We start from the raw sequence: 12,331 nt of genomic DNA, 5'->3' as shown, positions 1-12,331 counted from the left end.
AGAGGGAGGAGAGCACTGGCTTGGCATTTTTTGTGGATCTGCCGACATACCCCACTCCCAAGAGACAGACACTTGCCTAGACCATGCGTGTTCTTGCCGTGTTCACTCCCATATCAATGCCCTGGAGGTGTCAGGCAAAACATTACAAACCAGGTTGCTTAAAACAGTAGGAACCTGTTCTTTCATACCTCTCTGTCTCTCTCTGTGTGTCTCTCTGTCCGTTTCCCCACTCCCCTGCCCCGCCCCGCTCGTTCAGTCCTTGGCTCTGATGGATTCTGACAATCTGAGCTGCTCCCTGACTTGCAGCTTGGTTTTCTTTTATGTCTCTTACCCTCTGTCAAATGTACTTATTTATTTACTTTTTTTTTTTTGACAAGGTCTCACTATGCAGCTCTGACTATCCTGGAATTTTGCTATGTAGACCAGGCTGGCCTTGAACTCAACCCCCACCCCCCACTAATGCCTCTAGAATGCTGGGTTGAAGGTGTGTACCACCATTATTAGAATCAGAGCATCTAAAGCCTGTGGCGATGCAAGGGCGGGCCCACAGACCTGTTGCCAGGGCAACAGCCACCATATTCCCAGAATCCATTGGGCTCACCTCCCACCTTTACCTGAAGTCACTACGTCAGAACCCATATATATATATATATATATATATGGGGAACATTCCTCCATCTCTCTCTCTCTCTCCCTCCCCCCTCCTCTCTTTCCGCGTTACTTCCCCCTCTCTCCCTCTCAAACTTCTTACACATGGAAGTGTTTGGGCCTAGTGTGTGGTATGTTCTGACATGACCCGCTGTTCTAACGCGTCAACCATAATTGCTTCCTACACCTTTTTAAATGAGCAAATGAATGGACAAATGAATTGTGTCTGTGAGTGGCTTGTGATATATGTAATATATGATATGTGTATGTGAATGCCATGTCATACTTATGGAGGGGCAGAGGATGGCCTTTGGGAGTGGTTCCTTTCACTGTGGTTCTGGAAACCAAGCTCAGGTACTAGGGTCAGCACAGCAAGCACTGTTACCCAAGTTATCTCTTTGTACACACACACACACACACACACACACACACACACAGACGCAGACACACACTCAGGTACTAGGGTCAGCACAGCGAGCACTGTTACCCAAGTTATCTCTTTGTACACACAGACACAGACACAGACACAGACACACACACACACACACACACACACACACACACACACACACACACACATCTTTTTTCTAAGGACGAGGAAGGTCTCATGTAGCACAGAATGGCTGAAAACTCACTATGTAACCAGAGGCTAGCCTTGAATTCCTGATCCTCCTGTTTCGACCTCTCAAGTGCTAGGATTACAGGGTGTACCACCAACGCCTAGCTTTTTATGGCTTCTTCTACAGATCTGTTTGTTTCCAAGGAAGACTAGAGCAGCAGCCCCAAGGAAACAGGGTATGTTGCAACCAAAGTACTCGTATGTATGTGCCACCATCTCCCTCTGGCCCTTTTGTCCACTTTGATGTCTTCAAAAGGGATGCCTTCTCTGTTAGCCAACCTGTATCTGATGACTCTCCCAGAACTCTCAAAGTTGAACCCAGAAGATGTCCAGACCAATGGCTCTGCCCATCTTGGGCCCTTTAAACTGGTCTCCTGAGCAGGAAAGAGAAGGCAGCTGGGCCCCAGCTTCTTCAGCCTGCTGGGACTTCCATAACAAAGAATCACAAACACAGGGCTGAGACAACAGTTCTCTTCCTCAAGGTTCTGAAAGCTGCAAGTCCAAGGTGTCAGCAGGGCTCATCTCTAAGTTCACCCTCTCTGGCTTGTCTCACTGTGATCTCTCATGCTTATCCTCAGCTTCCATATTCTGGGTGTCTCAATTCCCTATGCTCACCAGGCCCCGATCATCCTATGACCTCATTCCTCTCTAACTTTGTCAGAGTCCCATCTCCAAATACAGTCACTTCAATAAGCCTACATTAACAGTACATAACACCCCATGACACCAACCAGAGAGCTCACTACAGCTTGCTTACTCTTACCTTCTTTCCCCACCATTCTTAATCCATTCTTCCAGTTAGGGGTAGCCAATCTTTATCGTCAACGTGACTGAATTTGGAATTGTCTGTTAGACACGCTTCTGACTGTGTCTGTGAAGGTGTAACTGAAGGGGGAAGACCCACCTTGAATCTGGGTGACACCATGCTATAGCTGAGGGTCTCAGACTCATTAAGAAGGGAGGAAGGAAGGAAGCCAATAGCATCCACCAGCATTCATGTCTCTCTGCTTCCTGACTCTGGACTTGATGTAACCGCCTACCTCCTGCTCCTATGACAATACCTTCCCTGCTATGATAGATTATACCCTGAACCATGAGCTAAAATTAACTCTTCTTTCCTTAACTTGTCACTGTCTAGAGTTTTGTTATAACAACTAAAAAAGTAATTAATATAAAGTCCATCCAAATTGCTGCAGAATTGTGATCCCTTTCACAATATAGAATATGAAATGTCTAAAGTTATAAATATACAAATAAAGCAGATACTTGACAAAATGTACCCAATGATTAATACTGTATAATATTGTTGAGCAAATGAGAGTAACTATTAAAAAGTGTTTGTTTCAGAGACATCACCTATCTTAGTCAGGGTTTCTATTCCTGCACAAACATCATGACCAAGAAGCAAGTTGGGGAGGAAAGGGTTTATTCAGCTTACACTTCCACATGATGTTTATCACCAAAGGAAGTCAGGACTGGAACTCAAACAGGTCAGGAAGCAGGAGCTGATGCAGAGGCCATGGAGAGATGTTCCTTACTGGCTTGCTTCCTCTGCCTTGCTCAGTTTGCTTTCTTATAGAACCCAAGGCCACCAGCCCAGGGATGGCATCATCAACAATGGGCCCTCCACCCTTGGTCACTAATTGATAAAATGCACAGCTGGATCTCATGGAGGCACTTCTCCAACTGAAGCTCCTTTCTCTGTGATAACTCCAGCCTGTGTCAAGTTGACACACAAAACCAGCCAGTATATCATGCAAATATTTATTAAGCAAATAAATAGAAAAACATAGGTATGAAGCTGACTTAATTTAATTACTAAAATGACCTAGCACCACAGTTTGCTGTATGCTAAAGGTAACTTCTGCACAGGGCAAAGACTGAATGCGAGAGAAAAATCATGAGGTTTTTAAGCCATGAGGAACATCAATTGTGAGACAGTATTGTCCCTTTATTATTGTTTTATTGTGTTGTGTTGTATTTTGTTTTGTTTTGAGACAAGGTAGCACTTTGAAGCCCAGTCTGGCCTCAAATGAGAAAACCTTCTGTTTTAGACTTTCCCAGTATTCTAGTACAGGCACGCACCACCTGACAATATTGTCTCTTTAAAATGAAAAACAATATGCTGGTGTAGGACTCAGTTAGCAGAACGCAGCAGGAAGTCCTAGAGGCCATCTGTTAGCATCCAGAAACTGTGGCAGATATGGGCGGGTCCACAGACCTGTCGCCAGGGCAACAGCCACCATATTCCCAAAATCCATTGGGTTCAGCTCCCACCTTTACCTGGACTGCTACGTCATGACACACACACACACACACACACACACACACACACACACACACACACACACACACATATATATATATATATATATATATATATATATATATATATATGGGTACTCTCCTCCATCTTTCTCTCTTTTCTCTTTTCTTCTCTCCCCCCTCTTCCTGCGCTGCTATCCCCATCTCCTCTTAATTAAACCTCTTCCACGTGGAACTGTTTGTGCCTGGTGTCTGCAGACGCGTCCGCCGTGACTCGAACCCCAACACCATCTCTAGCACCAAATAAACCAGGTGTGGTAATACATGCATACAAGCTCAGCCCTCAGGAGGTGGAGGCAGAAAGATCAGAAATCCAAGGTTATTTTCGGCTACATAATTTCAAGGCCAACCTGAATGAGATCCTGAAGAAAAAAAAAAGCAGACAAACAACAACAAAAGGTAAACAATGCAAAGCAAAAAAGGAGATAAAATGTAAGACAAAGGCCTTGTACACACACACACACACACACAGAAAGAGAGAAATCTAACTATTCATATTTTCCTTTAAGACACAAAGAAAAAGGAATATATGCAGTGTTCCGTTAAAGGGTTAACACTGAGTGCAGAAAGCAAGCACACAAATGTCTCTAGCCCCAGGACAAATGAATCCTCTTTCAACCAGTAAAAAAGGACCTTTGTTGACTCAGAAAGTGGGAGGCCACAGAGGGTCTGGCTAATGATGGTGTCATTAAACAGAGGCTCTCTTCTCAGGTCACCAGCCTATTGTTACTTCTAGGTTCTATGTGACTCATAATCATTGTGGGAGGTGTTAAAAAAACACACAGGCCACAGGGTTTACGTCAATTTCACAAATTACCAAAAGAGCAAAGCAGGATGCATCCCATTTCCACTCATCTTTATAACCTAACAAGCCAAGGATCCATTAAACAGAAATGTCCATCCCCTTCAAGTGGATAGAATGGGATAATTGTGTTTCCGATAGAATGGGAAAAATAACATGTCTGCAGCAATGAATCAGAACAAGAAGTTCTGTCAGGTACGGAGCAGAAATGAAATGAATAGCAATGAATAGCGAGTCTGGATGAGAGGGAATCAGTTCAAATAGAAAAGAGATGAGAAGAAGAAAGGCAACAACATCTCCAATTTTCATGGTGGCCCCCACAGAGCTGAAAATACTGTAAAGACGTATTTCATTCTGAGTGCACAGGAAGTTGTATGGGGGGGGGGCTGGCACCAAATGTACAAAATGAGGACATGACCGCTTCAAGGTATGGTTGAAGGGAAGGTTTTTCTCGTAGATATAAGGGAGAGACTAGCCAGAGGCATTTGCAAGAGTCCAGAGCGGGGAGAGTAGTAGACTCAACGTGGCCGGTAGGGTGGACCAGGCCATGGGGACTGGAGAGTAGAAGGAGCCAAGAGAGAAGGGAGACCAAGAGGGAGGATGGAGACCAAAACGGCAAGGTTAAAAAGGAATGAGTAGCTGGAGAAAGGGGCACCCATGAGTTGGAGAATTTAGGGTAGGGGACAAGGTGAGAAGAACTGAGAGGAACTACTGAGTGAGCCCAGAGGCCAGCAGACACTTTGGTATACTAATAAGAACCACACTTAGAGCTGGGCAGTGGTGGCGCATGCCTTTAATCCCAGCACTTGGGAGGCAGAGGCAGGCAGATTTCTGAGTTCAAGACCAGCCTGGTCTACAGAGTGAGTTCCAGAACAGCCAAGGCTACACAGAGAAACCATGTCTCGAAAAAAAACAAAAACAACAACAACAAAAAAAAAAAAACCAAAAGGATTGTATGGGCTAAGGAGCTTCCATCTTTGTAGCTTGCCTAGCTAGAATTCACAAAGCTCTGGGTTCCATCCATAGCACCCACCTCACAAAACTAGGTGGTAGCTAATAAGAGCCCTCAGGAGGAAGTCATGGGAGCACTAGAGTTTAATGTCATCCCTTGCTACTGAGCCAGCTGGAGACTGGAGACTGGAGACTGGAGGTCCAAGAGACCCTAACACACACACATACATACACAATGAAAGGATGGCTTAGTGGGTAAAGCCCCTGCACTGCAAGCATCAGGACCTGAGGTCATATCCCCCAGCACTCGTGTAAACGCCAAGCTATGTGTGGTGCCCATCTGTAATGTTAGCATGGGATTGGACCAAAGGGCCAGTGAGCTCATGAATCCTGGAGAAGAACCTATGACCATCACTTTAATAAACCAGCATAATCTCTAAATATCTGTCTTGATACCCACAGAGAAGTGTGGTTCTCACTGCTCATCAGGAAACCTCTTCGCAGCAGAGGCAGATGGCTACAGAAACCACAACCAATCAAAATGCAGTCCTGGAGCTCAGTCCCAGTGGACCTATGTACAATACAACTCCCATGCCTAAGGCTCAGGGAACATTGTACAAGAGCAGGTGGAAAGATTCTAAGAGCCAGAAGATCAGGGAGTTTGCTACGAGATGTTGTCTCCTACCAATATCAGAAGCTACACCCATACAGTCTCACCAACCTGACTAAACATGAGCTAAACAAGGACCGTAACAGGTCTCAGACCTTAGCACAACTGACTCCATGATGGAAGTACCATTCAGGCCATTAAACTTCACACGTAGACTGCCCCGCCAGACAAAAATAAGACAAAGACCTAATCCACCCAAGCCTGTTGTTCTGGAAAAGTCTCTAAATGTCCTAACCTTGCTTCTTGACCTTCTGGCTAATTGTTCTTATTAACTGAAGTATGTCAACCCACAAGATGGTTTTCGTGCTTAAGGGCTCACCCTGAGAAAGGCTTGGGACTACACTGGGATCATGAACACCCGGTATTCGTCAAGTGTAGATGTAGAAACATTATTGTTGCATACACATTTAGTTATTTTTGCAGTACTAGGGTTGAATCCATGACCTCCCTGCATGCCAGGCAAGTGCTCTACCATTGAACTAGATCCACAGCCCTCTTTCAAACTTTTATTTTGATTGATGTTTTTGCTCTTACTGTTTGCTATGTTGGGATCAAACCTAAAGCTCTGTGAATTCTGGGAAACTGGTCCCCACCGATGAGTATGTCTCTACTCCCTACTTGTTATTTTGAGATAGGAGCTCATTATGTTACTAAGGGTGTTTTTGTTTTGTTTTGTTTTGTTTTTGTTGGTTTTTTTTTTTTTTTTTTTTGGTTTGGTTTTTTCGTGACAGGATTTCTTTGTATAGCCCTGGCTGTCCTGGAACTCACTCTGTAGACCAGGCTGGCCCCGAACTCAGAAATCCACCTGCCTCTGCCTCCCAAGTGCTGGGATTAAAGGCATGCGCCACCACTGCCCGGCAGCTTAACCTTTTTGAAGAGTCATTTTTCTGAGTATGTGACAGGGGATTTCATAAAGGTTTGTAAAATGAGGCAACTTTGTTGTTTAACTCTACAGAAAAGTAGAAATACAGAGAAAGGGGAGGGGGGGTCATTTTTATGCATGGTTGCCAAGAGTAAAAGTATTGAAATAGAAAAGGGAAGAGAAACCTTGCAAGAGAGAATCTTAGCCCTGGCTTTCTCAGATTTCTTCTTTAGCATGAAAACAACACATTTAGGTCAGAGGTCAAAACACGCAGTTGAGGCCACAGAAGACGATGGCACTTTCTGCATGGCAGAATGGGACCAAATGTCATCCAGTTCTCAGTGTTCCCCATGCATACTGCATGCCAAGGACCTGTCATCCAATAAATGTTGACCAAAGCAAATAGACTATATAAAGAAAGTTGAGGGCTGGAGAGATGGCTCAGCAGGTAAGAGCACTGACTGCTCTTCTGAAGGTCTTGAGTTCAAATCTCAGCAACCACATGGTGGCTCACAACCACCCATAATGAAATCTGACACCCTCTTCTGTGTACTCATTTATAATAATAAATAAATCTTTAAAAAAAAAAAGAAAGTTGAATTATCATTGAATCAAGTTGTAAGGCCTACAGACAAGCTCCTATGCCTAATATTTAAAAAAAAAAAAAAAGATTTATTTGGGGCAAAGGGGCAGAGAGATGGCTCAGTAGTTGAAAGCATTAACTGCTTTTAAAATGGACCTGGGTTCAGTTTCCAGAACCCACATTGTGGCTTACAACCATCTGTAGCTCCAGTTTCAGAGGCTCCAGAGCCCTCTTCTAGCCTCTATGAGCACTAGACGTGCATACAGTACACATATATACATGTAGGAAAAACACTCAGACACATAAAATAAAAATAAATACGTATTCTAAAAGAATAAAGAGATTTATTTGAGTCCTGGATGCGGTGACTCGTGCCTTTAAATCCAACGGTTGGGAGTCAGGGCCAGGAGGATCTTTGTGAGTTCAAGGCTAGCCTAGTCTACAGTTCCAAGCTAGCCAGAGATACACAGTGAGAAACCCTGTCTGGAATACGTGAGACTCTACTAAAACAAAGCACCTGAATGAATGCAGAAATTAAATCAGGGCGTGTGCATGTTTCAGCAAGATCAGACACTCACGTGGCTAACGCAGGTTCTGTGCTGCCAAAGAGTGAACCAGGGACCCAGCTCAGGCCATAAGCAGTGAGAGCATCTACACTGGCGCAGCCACCATGCTATTGATATATGGAGTTTCCTTCTAGAAAATGAAGACGGCAACACTTCATCAAGGGCATAGAGAGAAGGAGCCCATGGGCGAGAACCTTACCTGGCTCAAGGGAGGTGCCCAGTTAACAACTATCACTCTTATTAAAAGAGGGGTAGGGTAGGGTGGTGTCGAAGCTATCAGCTCAAGTACCCAGTCCTTGTCTAATGAGAGGCCACACTCAGTGCCAGAGTTCATGGTGCAGGGAGTCCCGTCTCATTCTAGGATTCACACCAATAGAAAATGTAACCGAGCAAGAGAATCCGGCCGTATGGGAAACTGCACACCATTTTTTGAAGAGAGCTTTAGTGAAGGCAGATTTTAATATGACTTTAAAAACTTAGCCCTAAATGAGATAGTACTCCTCCCTGACTACTGAACAGAGCAGGACCCACTCCTCACAGCCATCCAGTCATAATGGGGGAACCAGAATAGAGGGATGGATTAGTACTACTCTTCCCCAGAAGGTGGTCCTGGCAATGGATGGCAAACACGGGGGAGCTCCATTCCGAACTCAGAAAATGGAAGAAGAACAGTGCCCGGAGCCTCATGGCTGAGACCACCTACTGCTCGGAGTGGTCTCTTCTCCCCAAAGAGAGGGAGCTAGCTATTAAAGGGTGACAGTGTTCCTCCCCAAAGGGGATAAAAGCAGGAATCATCTTCCTTCTACCCTGCAACAGAAAAGGAACTGAAATTGCGTATCACCCTCTAAAAGCTGTCAGGTGTCTGAAAGTTGAAGATGGTTTTCCTGGCATAAAAAAGAAGGTAGACAAAGACATGGAACAAAAAGGAGCTGTAATTTATTTTCTCTACAGTAGGGTGAGCATGGGTGTCCAGACAGGAGGGTAGGAACAGGAGGTGTTTTTTTTTTTTCTTCAAGGCTGATTAATTGGAAGAAAGGTATTGATTAAGACCCAGCAGCAAATGTGGTATTCATCTATGAAATGCCACAGGCACTCTCATTAAGTGAGGGAACAGAACATGTAAGTCTCTTAGTGCCCAGCATTTTTACCAGAGTCTGTGAGAGCACAATAAGAAAGGCTCAGAAGCACGGTAATTAGAACAGAGAAAGCAGAGTCGTCTGATTGTCAGTCTCTTGCTTTGCCGCAGGAGCAGATGGGGACTTGGGATCGTGTTAGCTAGAACAAAGCACCATAATAGATATTGTCTAGCTGGGTATGATGCAGAGCAGAGCCAACACATAGTGGGTGCTCTTCTAGAGGCTGGGGCAGGGGGGAGGGTCCAAGGTCAAGGTGAAACAGGGTCCTTGAGTTTCCCCTGGATCCTGGCAAAACAGCAAATGCCTTTATGTGCTGAGCCACCTCTCCAGCAAGACCTCTCTGTTTTCTATGAGGATACTGGCTCTGCTATGCTACAGCCTCATCTAGGACCTCACTTTGTCAGCAACTGTGGAACAGATCTGGCGGGCACACTGAGACTTCTTTCCTAACAACTCTCCCCAGAAGCAGCTCAGGTTCCTGACTTCACCACAGAAAAGAGTACCAGGGTGAGCTGATGTTAAAGCGCAGTAGGAGTTTATTAAGAAAAGCCTTGAACACAGATGTCAACACAGGGATTAGTGGGAAGAAGGTGCTGAGGAAGCCCAGCTGTGGGTGCAGCTGTCTCAGGAGAGTCTATTTATGTGTCTCTACAGGAGTCACAGAGACTGTTTTGGTGAAGTGACCTATCAAAGGCTTTTGTTTGGCTTGCTTTGGCTTGGTTTAGTTTTTGTTTTTGTTTTCTCTGTGTAGCCCTGGCTGTCCCGGAACTCTTGCCGTAGACCAGGCTGACCTCGAACTCACTGAGATCCATCTGCCTCTGTCTGCTGAGTAATATGCCACCACTGCCTGGCGTGGCATTTTAATATTCTTCTTTGTACTATTTCTATGCAAAAGGAATATTGTCTCTATGCAACCAACTGGGAACTGGCTTTTAATGATACTAAAGAATTAGTATTCACTCTTTTAGGCAAATCCTTCTCTTTTAGAAGTCCATATTGAGATATGTATGAATTAAATGATCAGGCATACTGCATTTGTTTCAAAACACCATGAGAGGGGGAGTGGATTTGCATAGGAACAGGGTAGTTAGTGCTGGCCCACATCATCTATGCTTTGGGGATCTGGGAGAGAAGGATAATGCTATAATCCAGAGCTTGAATTTAGGACCTTGTACTTGCTAGGTAAGTGATCTACCACTGAACCACACCTCCAGCTCCCAATATCTTGTTGGTTTTGGTTTTTTTTCTAGCATATGTTCAAAATTCTGCATAATAAAATGCTTAACAGTAACTAACACAGCTGGACAGTGGTAGTGCTCACCTTTAATCCCAATAGGTGGATCTTGTGAGTTCAAGGCCAGCATGATCTACAAAATGAGTTCCAGGGCAGCCAAAGGTACACAGTAAAATCCTGTCTCGGAAAAACAAAAACAACCAAACAAAAAAGAGTAGCTAACATATATCTTTATCTTAAAGCAAGCAAGCCTCCTCCATTTTGCAATGATTTGAGTCTTTTTGTACAATTAAATTACTATGACTACATTTGCTTTAGAAAGGCAGTGGTGGCACACGCCTTTAGTGCCAGCACTTGGGAGACAGAGGCAGGCAGATTTCTGAGTTCAAGGCCAGCCTGGTCTACAGAGTGAGTTCCAGGACAGCCAGGGCTACACAGAGAAACCCTGTCTCAGAAAAAAAAAAAAAAAAAAGAAAGAAAGGGAGCAGTGAGCTGGAGAGAGCTCAGTGGTGAAGAGTGCATAGCTCTCAAAGAGGACCTGAGTTCAGTTCCCAGCATCTTTGTCTTGGAATTTCAGCTCCTGGGATGCCTCTGGTCTCCTTTCAGGCACCTGTGCCCACATGTACATACCAACCCCCAACCCCCGCTCCTGTGGTTTAAATAATAAAAATACATCTTAACAAACTAAAAGGGAGAAGGAAAGGACCTATCAGAACTGTGAGGTAACTAAACCTGGGAGTTGGAAAACTGAAGGTCGGAAGCCTGGTTAGGAATCTGAAGAATCTCTAAGACTTACAGGAGTGGCGGAAGGACAACAGAAAGGGACGCTTAGGGACTGGACACTGGGCATTTAACATACGGAGCCACGGGAACCAATTCTTTTATGTGTGGTTATTCAATTCAGGGTAGAGTGAGGGAAAGATAGACCTTGAGTATGATGCTATTCTCAGATGGATGGTGGTGGGTGGAACCACTTGTGGAAGTCACTGTGAGGCCGTGGGCGCTGAGCTGGCTTGAATCTTACCTAGGCAAACTATTGGCCCAGTCCATTAAGGGTCTAGGGGGCCGAGTAGATAAATAATGTTGGAAGCTGCCAGTACAGTATAGGTGACTGGCTGAGGCCATGTATGAGAATGAGATTGTCAGTGGAAGAAGTAGAAAACCAAAACCAAATAAGACCCTGGAGCAGAGAGTAAAACCCCCATACAGAGGAAGCCAGCTTCGAAGCAGAGAAGGAGGAAGAAAAATCCACAGACAGCCTGGAATGAAACTGCAGAACAGTAGGTAAGAGCGGAAAGAGAGGCATTGAAATTACAAAGAAAGAGTCAACAACTTGGAGAACTACAGAACACTTGTGCACAGAGAGCAATGAATACCACCCATTTGGTCCAATAACAAAGACATCGTTTATGAGCGCAATGAGAGCAGCTTCCGGGCTGCTAAGCACATGGGCCAGTTGCTTTGGGTGGAAGAGTGAAGAGGCATACAAAGATGCTTTTCATGGCCCATTCTTCCCCTCCACAGCCCCTATTAAGCAAGACATCACCCCCCCAACCCCACTTCCTGATCCTGAAGCACTAAATAGCCGCAGCCTGTGACTAGAGGCCAGTGATCTATGACTTGCCCCCTCATCCAAATAAATAACTAGGCTAACTGGGTTCTATCCTTCTCTGGCATCTGTCTGCTGACAATTTGGGCTGGGCTCAAATCCTGAGATGGAGTACAGATTGAAGTGTCCTTTATGGGGGAGAGAGTATAGAGAGGGCAGAGAACTAGAAATGAGCAAAGAAAAAGAGAAGAAAGGAGAGAGGGAGGGAGAAAAAGTGGAAAGAGAGGGAAGGCTTAAAGGAGTGTCTGATCTTGACACTTACACTGTCTATAGAAAGTTTCTGTGGGGCCAGCCCCGCTTCAGCATCTTGTCTCTATGCTTACATG

The sequence above is a fragment of the Mastomys coucha genome, unplaced genomic scaffold (assembly GCF_008632895.1).
Source record: "Mastomys coucha isolate ucsf_1 unplaced genomic scaffold, UCSF_Mcou_1 pScaffold21, whole genome shotgun sequence".
NCBI classification, from domain to species: Eukaryota; Metazoa; Chordata; class Mammalia; order Rodentia; family Muridae; genus Mastomys; species Mastomys coucha.
This window is presented reverse-complemented; position numbering follows the sequence as displayed.